Source organism: Euprymna scolopes, chromosome 27, assembly GCF_053919585.1.
Source record: "Euprymna scolopes isolate OS-2025 chromosome 27, ASM5391958v1, whole genome shotgun sequence".
In the NCBI taxonomy this organism is placed as follows: domain Eukaryota; kingdom Metazoa; phylum Mollusca; class Cephalopoda; order Sepiida; family Sepiolidae; genus Euprymna; species Euprymna scolopes.
The window spans coordinates 74,753,910-74,774,847 of record NC_136508.1 but is presented as its reverse complement, the minus strand read 5'-3'; positions in this window follow the sequence as shown (position 1 = coordinate 74,774,847).

Here is a 20,938-nt window from a genome sequence, read left to right as displayed (position 1 = left end):
GTTAACTAGCACTGTGTGTGTTTGTGTGTGTGTGTTGATGGGGAGAGAACTCCTGTAAGCCGTGGTGAAGGTAACCTTTCTAGGAGAAGCAAATTTCTGATTTAAAAAACCATAAAGCGGGAGACCAGTACCCGCATTAAGCTAGTCTGCAGTTTAACTTGTTGCTGGCTATCTTGCTCTTGCTTGTTGCTGGATCTCAACATTTTTAACCGAGAAAGAGACTTAGCGTCGTACAAAGCTTAGACTCTGTAAAATCATCTGTGTATAGATACTCCCTCAGGGGTTTTTGTATAAAACTGGTCCTGTGGCAATAGAAAAGTTGTGACGCGTTGAGGCTTGAAATGCTGGAAGTATGTAATAATTGATCTCAATGACCGTCTTCAGTGTCATGCCTGCTTGAGCGTGTAAATTCACCGATAGGACAAAAAAAAAGAAGTAATTTTTGGGCTCATGGACTTTAAGTGTCTGAGTGAGTGGCATTCGTCTGACAAGACGTTGCAATCATCATGTATGTATGTATGTATGTATGTATGCCAAAGACGTTTGGCAGAGGTGACAGATTTTCACGAAGTCAGTATCGTTTTGAAGCTCGACCCTTCGGACGACAATAATCGAAAAATCGGCTAATAACATTAATACCTTCACCATCGCTGGTAAACGTTTCTGCAAGAGGGATCGCTTTTTCGCCGATATTTTCGAAAATCATCCCGATTTAAAAGCCTTAATATAAACTTTCGCCACTTCCGGTGTGTGGATTGACGCAACGGCGAAAACGTCAAGTCTTTTTCGCGTTCTTTTCCTCCTTCGCGGTACGGGTTCAATCCGTCCTACCCACGACCCCCTTCTGTTTTGCTCAACACACACCTCAAAATACTCGGGCAACGTGGGGAACCCAGCCTAGTCAAAAATATAGGAACGCGTCTGTTCAAAAAATATCAAGATGAACACAAGTATATGAAATAAAAATAATATAAACAAAACTCACAGTGAAAATATATATTTTCTGTCTATATTTAATATATTCTGAAACACGGATAAATATGCCTGCACGGATCTTTATTGCCGTGGCATGAGTTGTTTCTTTTCATTAACAGCTGATTTTATATTAAGCTCTAATTTCTAAAATTATAAGATATCGAATTTTCTCCTCCTTGCAAGTTGTAGTAAATCGTACATAAATAAGTCCAATGAGTTTTTCTTAATGACATAAAATCAAATAATATAAATATAGATCCCTCTCTCTCTCTCTCTCTCTCTCTCTATCTATCTATCTATCTCTCAATATATATATATATATATATATATATATATATATGTATATATATATTGTGAATTTCAATCAATCCTAATTATTTCTTTAGAAGTAAAAGAAGCACGTTGAGATTAGTGAGACTCAAAGAGAACGTTTTCGTACTGGTCCAGGAAAACATTTCAAAATCTTACATTTGCGATCTCAGAAATAGTATCACATGGTAACATGTATTACGTTAAGCATTATAGCATGTTGTCGTTCTCTTTGTACGTAATATATATATATATATATATATATATATATATATATACATATATATATATATACATACATATATATATATATATATATATATATATATATATATATATATATATATATATATATGAGTTTTTAGGGGTTATAACTGTTAAAACCCAGATGACAGATTATGCTGTATCCATGGTAAAAAGAAGAACGGAGGGAAAGGATTTAATAGAGGTTGAATACAATTATAAGTAAGGAGTTAGAGGCAACCGGCCGTGTTTCGACTTCAATTTCAAAGCCGATTCGAGTTTTATTTTTATTTCTGTATTCAAAATTCAAAAGAGGGACGACTAAAATAAGACCAACATATGGCAAAGAAAAAATGGGACAACGACCAAAATAAAGCCATCGTAATGATTATTATACAATGGAGAGGACGCGACTTAGACACTAATCACGGCCAGGCACAAAAGACAATCCCTTTGCTTACAGAGAAACAGTTTTTAAACGGACGTGAATATATATATATATATATATATATATATATATATATATATATATATAAATGTGTGTGTGTATGTGTGCATCTATATATTCATAGAAGTGAAATTGTCTTTGTGTGTGTACATTTCTCTACTAAATTATTCTGTAAATTTTCTGTCTACAGACTCGAAATTTTACATAAAGGTTTGAGATTTAGGGAAATCTTTTTAATCAGTTTTCGCCCAGTAAGTTGACTGTCAAGGGATCAAAGTTCAACGATTTGACCCGTGAAAAAATTTGGCAGCGAATAGGTCAAAGTTAATAGAGTCGACCGCTGCAGACTCTACCAAACTCCTTCACCAATTTTGGGTCACAACACTTGTAATTGTAGATGTAGGTCTCCTGGTCATGAGTCATACTTTTATATCTATCTATCTATCTATCTATCTATCTATTTATCTATATATATATATATATATATATATATATATATATACATATGCACATATATTATGGACACTAGGTATGGCCCGAGCAAAGCTTGGCTGGAGTGCTAGTATATATGTATATGTGTGTGATTGTGTATGTGTATATGTATGTGTGTGTGAGATATAGAGGGAGAAAAATGTGTGTTTATATATAATTAATTTTTCGTATAAGTAAATAGCAAAATAAATCAAAATTCTCAATTGTAATACATGTGTTACTATATTATCAACTATCCATTTATAATGTAAGTTCTCTTCATGCAGTGTTAGTGTGTTATACTGTAGACGTCTTCTACACTTCAAAAGCAACGACAATATATTCATAAGATACTGGAAATAGTAAATATATTTTTGTACGTTCCTTTCAAGTGTCTATCTCCTGTAAAAAAACAAAGAAACTTTACCCAACGGTAAACCAATAATCGCACGGTCGTTTAAAAGTTAATCATGTCGTTGGCTGTTTATGTTGTGCTTTATGACAGTTCGTCAGACAATAACCGATCGATAAATTGCTACTCTACAAAAGGCAGACATAAGTGTATGAATATTTATTTTTCTTTTCTCAACGACAAACAACGCCGTTGATTATTCGGCGCTACCCACTCAGCCTTCACGTTGAACTATGTAGATGCCATAAAAAAGTATAATGCGACCGAATAATGGGCATTGATATGACATTGATGCCCATCATACGGTCGCATTATAGTCATCTAAACGCAAGCTCCCACCCGTTTGTGTTTTGAGTGGTTGTAACTAAATACAGCAAACATAACGGAGTTACCTTGGGTGGAATCTGAAGGAGAGACGCCAGGAAGATTGACTGAGCTTTTATACTAAACCCAAGTCATATGTTTATAGATCATGCAATGGGAGGGGGGGGCGTACAAAAATGGTGTGAAGAGTGGAAAAGTAGAAGAAGGAAAAATAAAGTCAACAGGCATTTATGTAACAACTAGCAGGAATCAACTGTTGCAAGAACGATTTTATTTATTGATTTATTTTTTAGAAAAAAAAAATCGACAACAAAAGTTATTTCGCACTGTTAATCTGGCTGTATTCTCACGATTTTTTAGTCAATGAAATCTTCGACATATGTCAGGTGTAGCCTGTCAGACTTTTCTATCTGAGTCAGGAATCTGCAAAGAATTTCTGACGGGCCTTTTATTTAAAGAATCGCGAAATTTGCAATCGCCTATGAGATACCATCAGCATTGATATATTTCAATCTTAAACTGAATTTTATGTTAAGACATGTATCTTTTTGCGGATAATTTAGACACAAAGTCGTTTTCTAAATCTGGGGGGAAAACCAGCTCCTCCGAAAGCGTGGACCTCTGGCAGTGTCCAAACAAATAGCAATTGTCTCGATATGAAGGGTTTTCCCCATATTGACCAAGTCCCAATTGACCTAAAAAGTAATTGTTTCGGCATGAAAGGTCACCCCTACATTGACGAAAACCTACTTACTTAAGTGAACCATCAGATAGGTACTACACTGTGGTCCCAATTCGAAAGGCCAGGCGGTTGAAATGCGAGCGTACTTGCGTAAGTATAAGGTATGTATTTGCTTCCCCACTGAGCAAATTAGGCTGAGGCCGTTTTTTAATGTGAAGAGATTTGTGAAATGGGGACCAGCTCCCTGGGGAGTAGGGGAGCTGGATAGTGACAATTGGTATGAAGGGTTTCTCCTACATTGACCAATAACTGATTGCCACACGGGCTGTGATCTTATATGTGGGGTTGCTCCCGCATATGCTTTTTGATTGCAGTACTGCTGCAACAGATTCTACACAAAAGTAATTTGCTCTTGGCCAAAAGGCCCAGCCCCTGATTGCCGGTAGCAAGTCGTACTTGTGTAAGTATAAGCACTTCAATGGAGACTGCTGTTTAAATATTTATTTGGTTAACTCACATACTTCAGGCGGGCAGATTCTATAGGAATTATAATGTGAAAGTCTTATATCAACATTTTTGTTAAAAAAAACTATTATAGAGATCAGTAGAGTTTATCGGCTATTAGATTTAGAAGTGGATATTGTACTTTATCACTGGCAATGTGGCAGCTCTACCTAATAAAAATATATAGCTTCCTCTGATATAGATAAGGGATTATATAAAGATTTGTGTATTTTTTAATCAGTAAAGGTCATAAAGTTTATCCAATATCTTTAAAAAATAATTAGATATTTAATTATAGATGTTTAGGAAATCGCGATTTCAGAATTATAAAGAGTGAAAGTATACGTCTAATGTCAAGTAACAGTTGTATATATTTAGATAGAGGTTTTCTATGTTAACTTTAATTACTTACAATATTACCATATCAGCAGGGAATATTTCATCTGAGTGTTTTCTTTCCAGCAAAAGAAATATTCTATTAATGCTTTCATATCTGAGAATCATATATAAAATACAAGGTACGTTAGTTAGCATGTTATTATTAGACATGTAATGTCACAGTTTAATAATTTAGCTTCTATGGTTTTAAATCAAAATATTGATTTGCTATTGAATAAGTCGATACTCAAAAACATTCAGGCAGATATAAAAATCTATTAAAAAATATCTAAATGCATTTATTTCGTAACAATATATGATAAAATAAATGTAATTCATCACAATGTACATATATTCAACCTAGATACGGTCTATAAAAGTTATATGTTTAATATATCCATTTTTCAGAGCTGTTAATTATGTTCTGAAGTAGCTGAAAGAGTTCAGGCTGAAGGCCGCTGACGTTTCATGAAAAGTTTAAAAAAATATGTGTTTGTTTTACGTACGTAACTATGACAGGAACCAGAGCAACATTTCCCTGCATATATAGATTATATCATTATAAAACGTGAACAAGGAAAATACAAAATGACAAAATTAGAGCAACAGTTGTAGTCAGACTCTAATATGTTTATACTCTGCATCTTCCCTAACTATAGATGATGTATTTTACATACTCACACGGTTTATATATCTGTCAGCAAAGAGCTAAACCCCATTTATTCGAAACTCAGGTACTGCTTTCACGGACATTTATTAGCTGACGTCAATCATTTGGACTCTACATTTTTTATCATTCTCCCATCTTTAAGCTGCGATCCTCTTTATGTCACATCTATATCACAATAATATAGGACGTTCAAAACGTTACTAAACGATTTTGAAAATAAATAGATTCTTTAGTATTGATAATATCCTTCTGTAATTTTAACACAATCGGATTAAGACATTAGGAAATGTTTAGAAAACAACAATGGAAAATTCTAGGAATATTTATTCATAAAAAAATAATGTCTTTTTAAATGTTGCCTATTTTCAGCTTCGTATATTTATGCTCTTTCCAAAACATTATTCCTGACGGATTGCAGAATCTCGTGATTGCGATTTAATTCCATTATTTCGTTCGTGATGTTTTTTCTTAAAGTCTAGCAGGGTTTGCATAATGTTTCGAATTGTGTTGTGACTTGAGCTATCGCTTATATGAAAATGGCATCGATAAGCACATCGAGTCAAAATAATTAATCCCAAATTTTGGTAAAACAATTATACAACTCGGGTACTTTATTCAATGCTATTAATTAATCTCCAACATATTACCTGTAAAATATCTGAAATAGAGAAAAATATATTAATTAATGTAAAAATGTGAAGTATTTTAAACCCGTCAATGACTTCTAAGGCACCCTGAATCATAATCGTCGTCATCATCATCATCATCATCATCATCATCATCATCATCATCATCATCATCATCATTTTATAAACAGGAAATCACCAGGATATCACGATTACTCATTGGCAAAAACAAATGGTGTGTCCAGGAGTATAACTGACAACAAATCTTCCGAGATTTCCAGTACTTTGTAAATATTCGGTATCCCACCGGACGATCCCCATTGACATTTGCAGGCAATGCCCATTGGGTTTTCACTCGAATTCAAGTGGCAATAAAAGAAAGAAGAAAGATGTACGCGTCACAAAAAAAATAAGGCACACACTCTATCGTATTAATATAATAATAATAATAATAATAATAATAATAATAATAATAATAATAATAATAATAATAATAATAATAATGGGGACTCAATTATATGTAATAGATTGATGTTGGCATTTTGGAGACGCTCAGTTATTATTCTAGCTCTTTTGTTAAAACTTTAAAAGTATTTATCTAAGATAGCACGAACGCCCGCTAAAGCCCGGCCGTAAAGTCCGCTTAACTATGATAATTTATTTCTTGCAGATGTCGTATATATTATTACAGAGTTAATGTTCTATCGATTTTTATATGTTATAAAGTTGCGATTTAAAAAAAAAAATATCCATATGACTTGGGCTCATCTGCTTGAATGGAAACCGAAATAAAAATTATTAAATATATATATATATATATATATATATATATATGTATACACACACGCAAACACACACACACACACACACACACACACACACACATATATATATATATATATAAATTGGTATTATAGTAAATTCGAGAGAGTTGATGCAGTGATTGCAGGTGATTAAATGACTTACTGACTAGATGGTTTTTTAACGAATGATAAAAAATAATTTTTTGTATAGTTTTAAAGGTTAAAGACTTCAAAGACTATATATATATATATATATATATATATACATATATATATATATATATATATATATATATATATATATATATATATAACTCGAGTTTCTTCAGCCATAATCGAAACCATACCCATAACTTATGAAGAATTCTTGATAAAATTATTCATAAAAAATAGATGATTTAAGTGCTATCAGCTATAGTTGAAACCGAAACAAAAACTTATGAAGAATTCTTGGTAAAAGTATTTATGACAAGAAATAAAAGAATATAATAATTAAACGGCCCGGATGTAAGCGTAACCCACAAAAGAACACACATGCCGTCGTATTAATATATAGATAATAATAATAATGATAAAATTAATAACAATAATAATAATAATAATGATAGTAATAGTAATGACAATAATAATAATATTAAAAATAATAATAACAATAATAATAACAACAATAATAATAACAATTATAATAACAATAATAATAACAACAATAATAATAATAACAACAACAATGATAATAACAATAATGATAATAACAATAATGATAACACTAATAATAATAACAATAATAATAATAACAATAATAATAACAATAATAATAATGATAATAATAATCACAATAATAATAACAATAATAATAATAACAATAATAATAACAATAATAATAATAATAACAATAATAATAATACTAACAATAACAATAATAATAGCAATAATAATAACAATAATAATAGCAATAATAACAATAATAATAACAACAACAACAATAATAATAATAACAATAATAATAATGACAATAATAACAATAATAATAATAATGATAATAATAATAATAACAAAAATAATAATAACAATAATAATAACAATAATAATAATAATAATAACAACAACAACAATAATAATAACAATAATAATAATAATAACAATAATAACAATAATAATACTACTACTACTAATAATAATAACAATAATAATAACAATAATAATAATAATAACAATAATAATAACAATAATAATAATAACAATAATAATAATGATAATAATAATAATAATACTAACAATAATAACAATAATAACAATAATAATAATAAAAACAATAATAATAATAACAATAATAATAATAATGATAATAATAATACTAATAATAATAATAACAACAATAATAACAATAATAATAATAAAAACAATAATAATAATAATAATAATAATAATAATAATAATAATAATAATAATAATATCGTTGTTATTCTTTTTCTATTATTGTTGATACTCGCTTTTATTTCATCTTCCAGGACATAAGACAGTTATTTGTATTTAAGTGAAGGTGAATTGTCAGTACGAACCACAGTTAAGCTTTACATATCTCACGCTCTGCGTATTTCCTCGAAGGCCTTTTATAAATTTCCGGAACAGGAATCAAAGAAACTACATTTCGAAGAACATCAAAGCACCTTTTAAGAACCGGCACTTTTCTGTGTGTGATGTCGTCTCCTGATCGCGGGAAACACTCTTGAAAGAGTTTATTTTCTTCGATTGACGGCACTACCGGGAAGGTTATTTAATTTACTCTCGATATAATAAAATAAATACAATTATGTTTACGCCGTATAGGACAATGTTGTGTTAGTATATTGAAAATGGTAAAGTTGATAGAGAAATACATATCGATGATGACTATAGAATCGCTTACCGAGCATTCAAGATTATTCGTCTAGTAGATTCGCTTTTATTTCGCCAAATACAACGATACATGAATCGGAAATCAACCAATGACATACACCTTTCCATCGTTCGGCCCTGGAACGTTCGCTTTTAGCAACCAGATTTTACACTGGACTACAAAGATAAGTTTTACGTTATTACTATTTTATTGTGTAATCTTACACAACTGTTCTATGTTTAGCGGGATTCATCGAGGGGGGGTAAGCAAGACATGCTTAGATTTATCGAGATCAAGTCAGTTCTCTTTTAAATAAGAGAAACTTTCTCATTAATATTTCATAATAAACAGAATTATGTTTTAGACATGTCGCATACTATCTTGTTGTGTGATTATAACGCAAAACAGGCGGGGATATATATATATATATATATATATATATATATATATATATATATATATATAGAGAGAGAGAGAGAGAGAGAGAGAGAGAGATAGGTAGATGGATAGATAGATAGATAAAAATCGTAAATAATTGAATTAATTTAAAACGTATCGCAAAAAGAAATCACATCTAAATAAATCGCGATATATCTCCAAAGAGTCGTGCGAGATGGACGAGTGGATAGAGTTCAGGCTCATTACCGTGGAGTCCCGATATCAAATTTCGCTAGATTCAGCCGCTCTCATGAAACGTAGGAGTCGAAACACGTATCAGTAGATAATTATCTTTTAAAACACATAGACATATATATATATACATATATATATATATACATATATATATATATATATATATATAGATAGATAGATAGATAGAGAGAGAGAGAGAAAGAGAAAGAAAGAGAGAGAGAAAATGAGAACTGTGTAATGCATGTTACAAAACCAAGCGTATATTACCTCTCGTTAATCTTTTATCTAACCAGGGATAATTATAGAACTCGTCTCTACAGAAAAGCTTCAAAGAGTAATTAATTATTTGCATATTCATTGTGTTTATCTGCAAAGCATTGACTGGGAAAACTGGCGTGCGTCCTGAAAAAGAGATGTTCACAATTCTTCAGACATGAAAAATGTTGCCTAAAAAAGGGAGTAATACGTAATGCACCTTGCCTCTCTGTATTCATGCAACGGTTAGGAACTACGCAATAGCAACGGAAGATCGGTATTTGATAGTGAAATCATAATTACAATGCAACAAAGAATCAGTCTAAATACGTTTACACGTTTACTTTCCCAATTTTTTTTAATTGTTTATGTTTAAAAAAGTTGCAGACCATTGTTAGTTTATCAAACGTCGGCGCCCCCTCCCCATTCTAGAAAATGAGTAAAACGTCAATTTATGGATAATGATGTCTATGCTTACATTTTTTACAACTTTAAGCTTTAATTGTAAATATTTTGGTTTGATTGCACGAATATGTGTCTTAAATTCGCAAAAATATTGTTTCGTCGATTTAAATTTTTTTTTTTTTTTGCTATCGGCTTTCAACAGGGAGGAGTATACGATAGCAGGAACACTAGACGTGATATAAAAAAAAGTGACATTTCCAGAATCAGCGTCTTCAATTTAGGGAAAAATATTTGATACTTCTTAGACACGATTACAATTTTTTTTGTTGGACAGTTATATTATTTTTATATTTATGGACATTAGTGTTCCATACTGGCGTAATCATCATTGCAGGAATTAGGCCTCTTTTGACGTTATTCCTGAACCCGACCCGAATCACTTACCACGAGGATTAAGGACAATTAATCACATACAAATGCCAACTGCCGCCACAACCGTGAGCAATCAAATAATGTTTAGACGACCATAATACATGAATGTAAGCGCACCCCATGTATATATATATATATATATATATATATATATATATATATATATATATACCAATAAATTTGTTTCTTGTGTATTGATATTCATATAAAAAAACCCAACTTTTTTTCTATTTATTTTTGTGCCGATTTCCAATGGGAAGCATCGGCAAAAGAGGGAGGAGGTGATCTTAGCAGGGGGGAAATAGAAAAGTCTTTCACTTAACAACATGCAACCGACGGAGAAGAGAAAATAAGAAGAGTATACTTTACCTAATTTTTTTTAAACAGGTTACCGATGTTGCGATTGTTGCGACATCGTCAAAAAAAAAATCTCTGTAACAAGATCCGGTAGTCTCAGGGAATAATAGTAATAGTAGATCCGAAAGGATGTTGATAGGGAAATGCAAAAAATAACGCTTGAGCTGTCAAGGGAACAAGAAGAGAAAAAAGCAAAAAACGTGTGCACCAATCCCCTTTTATGGCAGACGAGCACCACGTGACACTGATTACAAATAAAATTAATCGCTAGCAAGCCACTCGCTTCCTAGTCTCAAGCATCTCCGTCAGAATCTGCAGAAAGGTGAATACCGTAACCTTTTCTGACACTCTCCCATCTCAAATAATAATAACAATAATAATAATAATAATAATAATAATAATAATAATAATAATAATAATAATAATAACAACAACAACACCAATAATAATAATAAATAAAATAAAATAAAGAATAAAAAATTATTAATCATCATGATTAGGCTGGAGAGGATTAACTCATTAGTCGTCTCTCTGGTTCAAGCAATCCTGACAATACCAACCTTCCTCGATTGGTATAGGTTGACATATACCCACGCAATAAAAATGATACCAGTTATCGCACTAATCACAACAGATCATGGCACTACCATCATCTGGTTGGTCGCAGCGAGGACATATACAAACGCGACAACTGTCTTCTGCTGGAAGATCATCAGGATGATTCGATCATCGCTTGTATCCAAGATGTGTGACTCTACCCAAGGCCCAAAATGGTCTACTTTTATTCGGTAGGTTACCTATTACAATCTCTCCAATCTTGACTCCAGATGCCGTTCCATTTGGTTGCTTTTGGGCATGTTCCCTTAGGCTCAATAAATAGTCTTCGTACCAGATCCTTTCAAACGTTTTCAATAGTTCGTCTCTTGTAGTCAAGGTTCCAATAGCTGTCTTCTTGAAAGGAGGTTCGACTTGGTAGGTGCCCCAATTGTTCAGTTTCAATATTATCCTTGGGTTGACGGTTGGGTGCAAAAAAGTATTCGGAGTTATGATCTCCAAGCTGGGATCTGCTGAACTCCTATAGGTCAGTGGCCGATCATTGACAGCATTCTGAACATCAGAGAGGATGGTCAACAGATTGAAATAAGAGTAGCTGGCACGGCCAATCAATTTATATAGACAAGATTTTAAGGTCTTAATTAATCGTTCTCAAACGGTTCCATACCAGGGTGAGTGTAGAGGTATCTTAATGTGCTGAATTACACAATCATTCAAACTTTCGTTAAATTCACTGGATTAGAATACATCGTGAATTATATTACATCCTGCAACAAATGACTTGGCATTGTCACTGTATACATGTGATGGTATGTCATAAATGTTAGGAAAGCGCATAAACACCATAAAAATAAGTGGATCATCATGTCTTCAACCAGTTCCAAATGTACTGCCCTCATCTCCAAATAAGTGAACACAAGGATATACATTTTCGTCCTTTCTCCACCATTCAGGACCCACAGATGAACCGTATAATCTACTCCGGTATGTAGGAAGGGTTTTATCATATTAACCCGATGCTTGGGTAATTCCGTCATTCTTAGGTAGATGAAGGGGATGGTGTTAAATTTCCGGCACAGGGCACATCCGAATAAGACCTTTTTTACAGCCTGTCTGTCTTGAGGTATCCAATAACTGGACAGCCTCACATTATTCAGGGTTGTAGAAACGCCAAGGTGCTTGCAACGCTTGTGGCAGTCCAATATGATGAGGCTGGTCAACCGGTGGTCCTTAGCTATTAGGATGGGATTGATAACTTCGTATTCATATACCGACACCTTACCAATTCTTCCTCCCGAAAGAATCACTACATCTTTATCTAAAAACAGATCCAATCTGCCCATCCTCTCAGGTACTGCCTTTCCAGAAGGTCTCCTCAAGTACTCCAATTCTTCACTAAGGTCTGTTGCTACATTACTCTTATAAGGTGGAGGCGAGCCGCTATAATAGGATCCACTTCTTCCTCCCTTAAATTATTATAAAACCTAAACACATAGGCTGTAATGTTCACAAGTTTAGACAACTCCGAATACCTTTCAAATGGGACGATAGGCTCATCCAGACCACTCGTCGCGGTGTAATATACCGTACACACAATCCTCCTGTTTGCAGGGCTTAAGCAGTTCAAGGCATTCTCAGGCCAAGCAGATGGTTCTTTTTTTATCCAAGATGGTCCAGAAGTCCAAAATTCTATATTGCTCTTCAATCTGGTTATGAGATCAGCAGGATTCTGCCCTGAGGGCACGTATTTGTAGTGAATAAAGATTTTAAATTCGGATGTTAATTCAGCTTCTAGTTGAGAAATGTCCCTTAATCGGTTTTTGGCAAAAATGTTTTTATTGTTAGTTTGCTTGGTCAATAACAAAGACTAAACTATCTGTGCATCCTCAGCAACAAACACGTTTTTGAAAGTTACCCCAGAATATGTCCTCAGTAATGTTGGGAGACATTTAATAGCCAGGAATGCTGCTAATAGCTCAAGTGTAGGCACAGTTTTTGATTTTAGTGGAACTATCTTGGCCTTAGAAAAAATTAAAGAAATACCCCTCTGAGCAACATAGGCCGCAAACCCATAGCCCCTTTTAGATGCATCACAAAATAGAAATAAGTTAGTCTACACACCTTCATTAAGAGTTTGTCTTCGAAAATTGATGGAACCAAGTTCTGATAATTCCTTCGCAAGGGATGCCCATCGAGACTGAAATTCCTTTGGAATAATCTCACCACATCTCAGCCCCATCTTCCACAACTCACTGATGAGAATTCGAGCTTGTATGGTGAATGGTAGACATAGTGTTTTACCAGTGTACCCCTTCCCTTCATTAATTTCCGTAGTCTAGGATTATTTGAGTTGCAGGATTGAAGTTCAAACCCTCTCATCTGGAGTCTCTTCGCTGCTTGCGAATATAGGGAAATTAATTGACTTGGAGAGTTTCTCGTTTCGATAAGATTGTCCACATAAAAGTGGGATTGCAACATCCCAGAGCAACTGTCCGGTGGAAACCGTCTAGCGTGATATTTTAAAACACAATTCAAGATAAATGGACTAGCATTAAATTTGAATAAAATTGTACCTGTAGCATCTTAACTCGTCCCCCTTTTTCAGAAAAAAGCAAAATTTATTTTTATCTGAGTCCCGTGCTAAGCGGATCATCATAAACGCCTTCCTGATCACCGCCAGAAAGACATACGTATTAGCCCTGAACCGTAACGTCAGATTTAACATATCTTGTCAAATTAACTCCAGGGTGGGGCGCGTCATTCAGCGAAATAAAATTCTTAGTTTTGAAAGAACAGGTGAATACAGTTCGGATTTTGGTTGTGCTGGTATCCTCGTTCTTAAACATAGTCCTTATACTTTTTAGGTGGGCATTCTAGGGACTCGATTATTCCCTCTTTCTCTTGGTCCTCAAACGCTCTTACATACTCCTGGTAAAGGTTTTTCTTCTCTAAATTTTGGATCATCCTGTCCAGAACCTTAAGGGCTACATGATGATTCGAGAGGGCACGCCGTAATCTATCTCTATGCCATGGTAACCTCACCAGGTAATGACCATCCTGGTATTCAATGGTGCGCATGAATCCATCCACTTTTTGATGATCATAAGCTGAGATAGTTTCTACCTCCGGGAGACCCAGAGATTCTAGGCTGAATATCCATTCCAGACCCCTATCTACTAAACTCTCTTCAACTATATCTGCAAAAGGATCCGAATAGGAAAGTGCAGGATACATAATGCTGTGTACAAGGGAATCGGCGTAAGAATGACCCTTGACCATCTGATCATAGTTCTGAATGTTGGTAATTGTGTTGCCGGGATTGATCTGTTACTTGTGCAGGAAATGGTTCGTGTTTCCAATCGGGATAATTCCAGTTGGAGTATACCATGCAGTGCCATTCATACATCTTACGACCTTAATAGGGTGCATATATTGAATTAAGTCCCCTCCCATGAGGCCCCACAACTGGACACAGCCACTTCCTATCTCTGCTGCGAACTCATATCTCTTCTTAAGACTTTTCCAGACTAATGGCAAGTCAGGCAGTTTATGTGAGAGGTTTAACTCCTCATCAATGAGAATGGGTAGTTGGGGAGAACGTCCTGGAAACAATTCTATAATAGCAGTCACCTCGGTGTTTCCTCCCTAAAAAGGTCACAACCTCCATTGCCACTTCCCCCAAGTTCTTGGGGTAACACCTCAGATAATCCAATACTGCCTTTGAAAAATACGATCTTTGACTGCCAGAATCAATGAGACAACTCAGAGAAACCGAGTATTTACCCCTTCTGATGGTGATCTTCACCATAAGAAGAGTGTTTCCAAGATCTGCAAAACTTGCATGGATTTTAAATCCTTTGACACCGGGACAGGATTCAGCATCATGGCCCACAACTGTACAAAATTCACATATCCCGAACTGTCCAAAACGCATCAAGCGCTCATCATAGGATGAATAAATCTTGCAGTTGAAACTGTCATGTCCATTCCTTGCGCAGAAATGGCAATAATGTATATTGTCTGCAATCTTAATAGCCGCATGAAAACTTTCCAAGGCAGATCTCTTGGTCGTGTCCTTTGTCCAAGCTGGAACTTTACTTTTTACTCGTCAACTGGAGTCTGTTCGAGGAGTCAAAGTTGGTCGAAGCCAGATTAGTGCTCGTATAACATCATTACTATTTTGCAGTATGCAATTCTAGCTAAGATATGGACTGTTTGACCCCCTAATAAGTTCAGCCCTGATCTCCTCTGGGACCCTATCAAATAAAATATGTGCAACAAGAGCTCCACTTCCAGAATTCACGACCAGAAAATCATACCCATAATCTGTATCTAATTCCCCCAGTTCATAATGAACCTGGGCAAGATATTCTTTTATTTGCTGGTAAGCCTTACCGATTTTTTTGTTGTGAAATGCAATATTTTCTTAAAGATTTCTTCTCGAATTCATTCTCTGTCCTAATACTCCTCCTTCAGTATGTAAACAGCCATGTAGTAGCTTCGATCGTTTTCTGATAGATCAAGTGGAAAGGCCGACCCACAACATAGGCCTTGAGGAATATCTATCGTTCCTTGTCTGTTCTCAGTCCAGCTGTGCACAATTCAAACCGCGTTAAAAGGTCACGGAGGACAAATTTGTTGGCCTTATCAAATCCATTAAAAGTGGGACATGTTATTTTCGGTTATAGCCAACTCAATCTCAGGCCGTGGTAATAATGGCAAAGAAGGAGATGGAATTAACGTTATTAAGCGGGAATATCAAGACTAGGCAATGAGGTGTCCAGTTCCGATAAAACCTTATTTATATTGGTTTTATATGAAAAGCTGTCTGCTAAGCGTTCTTTCACTTCTTCTCGTGGGGAGCTTCTTGTTATAGCCTTATCCAGTTGCGAAAGCTCTTGTAACCACTGGTGAATGTCACATCTGTGGAACTAAAATATATTTCTTTCAATTTCAGTGAAGAGAACTGAGATTCTCAAGTGCCTAATCTACCAGAGTTCTCGTTACTCTCTGTTCATCAAGTAGTGACGAACGTTGTGTGGATTCCGTTTGGTAAAGTGAAGTTGTTCACTGATCAAGAAGGTTTACAAATATATTGTAATTGATGACCTGTTGCAAAGTGTGCCGATTTCCAATGTCAAGCATTGGCATAAGAGGGGGGGGGAGGTGAACTTAGAAGGAGGGGGGGAGAAAAGTCTTTCACCTAACAACGGCAACCGACCCAGAAGAGAAAATAAGAAGAGAATACCTTACCTAATTTTTTTAAACGATGTTGTGATTGTTGCGACCACATGAAAAAAAAAACCCCAAAAAACTCTGTAACAAGGTCCGGTAGTTTCGAGGAATAATAGTAATAGTAGATCCGAAAGGATCTTTATAGGGAAATTCAAAAAATAACGCTTGAGCTGTCAAGGTAACAAGAAGAGAAAAAAAGCAAAAAACGTGTGCACCAATCCCCTTTTATGGCAGACGAGCACCACGTGACACTGATTACAAATAAAATTAATCGCTAGCAAGCCACTCGCTTCCTAGTCTCAAGCATCCCCGTCAGAAAAGGGTGAGTACCGTAATTTTTTCTGACATTAAAAAAAAATACACTTTGTTATACATAGGTCGTGGAATTGAATTCGTTTGCAATGATCTAACTAATTTAATTATTCTTTTAAACATTCTATTAATTAATAATATTAATTAATAATTAGTTTTTTTCCGGTTTGCTTAAAGGATCATTATATTAAGTTAACTATTACGTGTAATTATATTCATACAGATATTCCACATGATTTATACTTGCGATAAATACAAATCTCTTTTTATATATATTAATATATGCCTATGTATTTGTGTAAAAAGTTTTGCTTACCAAACTCTTATATCGGTGTTTTGATCTTCAGAATGGAAAAATTAATACATAGTACATTCGAACACATGCAACACTTTATATTTTGGTTTTAGCTGGAGAAAATCGGTGCAAAAGTTTGAATATTAAAGAAATGCAATCAGCTAGGTGAAAGTCGAATGGCGGCATTACGAATATGCATATCATAACGTATAAGCTATGCAGCAAACATGTATTCATAGCTCAGGCATTAACGTCATAGTAAATCGTAAGCTAAACGTTTTGGTTTCTATACTCCGTTGAGGCGCACGGGTCACTTTATTTTTTAATATGTGAAATTATTACTCTATATTGTGTCCAATATAATGTAATAATAAATACGAAATATGTATTAACCAAACTGTTATATTAACGTATATTTTACGACATGACAATGCTGGATGGCTTGCTACTATATATATATATATATATATATATATATATATATATATATATATATATATATATATGTTTGTGTATATATATATAGATATATATATATCGTACATTTCCGCGTTTAAGTCGACACTTAAAGTGTATAACATTTTCTTGAAAAAACACATTTTCTAATAAACCAAGAGTTGCAATCGCTAGCCTAAGCTAAGCAAACATTGTTTTGTGATTTAGCAGTCGTCTTATACAACCGATATATGGAAAATGTATAAAAATTTACACACACACACACACACACATACACACACACAAATTTTTTCCCCCTTCTTCAAACTAAACCTTACCTGTAACTCAAAAATCCTAATGGAAATCTATCTGGAAATAAATAACCCCTTTTCTCTTGAACGCTAACAATTTACTCCTTCCAACCTATCCGCCACTAAACTCCCACATTGCCCCGCATTTGTAGTGGAATCGCTAACTTCCAGCCCCTAATCCCTCGCATGCAAACTGTTTTAATAGCCATCACTAAACATCTATACATTTCTACCTCTAAGGCATGCCTTACAGCTCATTCCTATCCAGTAAGGGATTTAACATCCTAAGCACACAGAGGCAGGTATTTAACAGCCAAGGTACTCAGAAGCAAAGCGATCTGCATTACATAACTGTCTCCTCGAGAGTTTTGCAACGATTAATACGTTATTGAAACGACACTCCTTGTTATGCAAAATGTCCCATGACTCTTACTTGAAAATACCTACAACTTCAACTCTATTCACACCTACTGAAAACCTGCCCATATATCTATTCACCTAATTACGCATGACTCAAAACTTGCTGTCTCATACATACTATATTGCACTTACATCTTAACCCCCCCTATCATCTAAAATAGTTTGGGCACAACTCGTAGCTCAATTCTTAATACCTACTCATACTGTAACATTATCCTAGACCTAAGGTAACATAAATAAAATAAATAAAGAGGGTAAGACGAAAACCACATTATCTCCTCCCTAACAAGCCTTCTTACAATCATAGATGCTTACACTGCATGAACTTCACTCACCCCCTTTATCCATTAACAATTAAATAGCAATGTCCCTAAATCACTTTGAGGAGTGTAACTAATCAGCAGCGATATAACCCCCACAAACTAACCCAGTAACACTAACTAACCACGCGGGGTCGCAGAGATACCTGGATTAGAAGATAGGCGCGGAGAAAACCCTCTCAGTGCTGACGGACCGAGTAGGTCTTCCCAGATCATCCGTCTAGGAGAAGGAAAACTCTGAAACTAAACCAAAGGGGAGGGAGGCCTCTTCAGTCTTGGATGACAACCTTCCTAGAGCTGGTGACTCAAACAAATTCACCGGTTTGCAAACCTAAATTGCTTAAGGAGTAGATAGGCTTTGTCTATCGCCCGGCTTCCATACTCCTTCTTTGCCAAAGTAGTCAAGCGCAGAGACACTATCTCAGTGATTCGGCAGAAACACCCAGTGGTAGATCTTGTTTCCTGGCTAGGGTAATCCACGCCGTTTTTCCCCATTCTCAGCACGCCCCACCCCTAAAACTGAACATTTGGGAGAGTTTGAGTATGAGATATGCCTGAGCAATTAGATTGGGTTGACCTTCTTCTAATGGGTTGAGGGTATCGGATTGACAGTTCCTGGCTGCTGTTCCCGACTGGTAGTATAGGAGCCCTAACTCTTTGGCAGCGCTTAGAGCGGCTGCTCCATCAACAGTTGAATAATATCGGGTTGTTTGTAGTGCCATGACGCGCATGGAAAGGAACCCTGAACTCATCCCCGGTGGGCTTTCCTGAGGCCACAATCCTAATTGGAGAAAGGTCAGCTGATGGTCTACTTGTGATGCATGTCTGAAGCTCTGCATAACCTCTTGTTTAACTCCCTTTACCTAAACCGAAACTCTTTTAAAAATATGGCGACAGTACAATCTAAATATAAGCTTAAAACAGGATTAGGGACAAACAAATTCAACTAGCCTCCTGCCTTGAGGCTCGCATTCACAAATATCCGTGGGCTTAGAACTAATTTAGCTGATGTTGAAGCATTTCTCTTAACAAATACCCCGGATATCTTAGCACTAAGTGAGACTAACCTACACTCCTTCATCCCCTCTAACCACTTTAACATGCCTGGATATCTCCCACTCTGCCGTAAGGATTCTGACAGACACATGCACGGACTTGGAGTTTACATTCGTAATACCCTCCCCCTGACTACAGAAACAAACCTAGAAACAGACAATAAAGCCTTTATGTGCTTTAGACTAAACATACAACACAATACAAGCTACTATTATTTTCTCTACCGCTCTCCCTCGACTCAGGACCGCACCATAATAAACAAAGTCTCTGACAGCACAGACACGGCACTGTCCCCCGACACTAGCGCACAAATACATGTATTTGGTGACTTTAATGTCCACCACAAAACTGGCTTGGATTCTCTACTTACACAGATGGTTCGGGCAGCACAACTCATAGCTTCACTATATCTCACTCCCTATCACAAATTGTTACGTTTCCAACCCGTTTCCCTGACCAGGAAGAACAGCACGCATCACTTCTAGATCTGTTTTTGACCACAGTTCCCGATGACTGCATAACAAAGCCCCACAGTCCACTCGGGAACGCTGATCATGCAGTGATAATGATTGAAATCTCCCTAAACTCTAGAGCCAAAACTGAAAAGCCAGTGCTCAAAACAACGAGATATTATAAAAAGGCTGACTGGGAAGCAATCAGGGAACTAATTAGAGATGCCCCATGGAGAAATATTTTTCTCTCCCTGCTGAACAATGTGCAAACGAGACCACTGACTGGTTCAAAACAACAATCGAAGCGCATGTTCCCATGCGGAAATTTTATAGTAAGCCCCACTCTCCCCAATGGTTTACGTCGACTTGTGCAACTGCCATAGCTCAAAAGCAGCATGCATACCGTATGTTTAACCGACATAAGTCCAGTTAAAACAGACTGAAGTATATAGAAGCTAGAAATAACGTTAAGAAAGAAATAGCGACAGCTAAAAGAGAATTTACGGAAACCACTAAAAAGCGCATCGAAGTACAAAAACTAGGAACTCGAGACTTCTGGAAAATCTACAACAGTGTAGTAAATAATGGGCAATCAACAATTCCCCCACTAACCAACAATCACGAGGTTGTCTCCTCAGCAATTGACAAGGCTAACATGCTTGTCAGTCGGTTTGCCTCAAACTCCACACTGGACACTTCCAACCACCCCCTACCTGACTTTCCTATGCGGACAGACGCCACGCT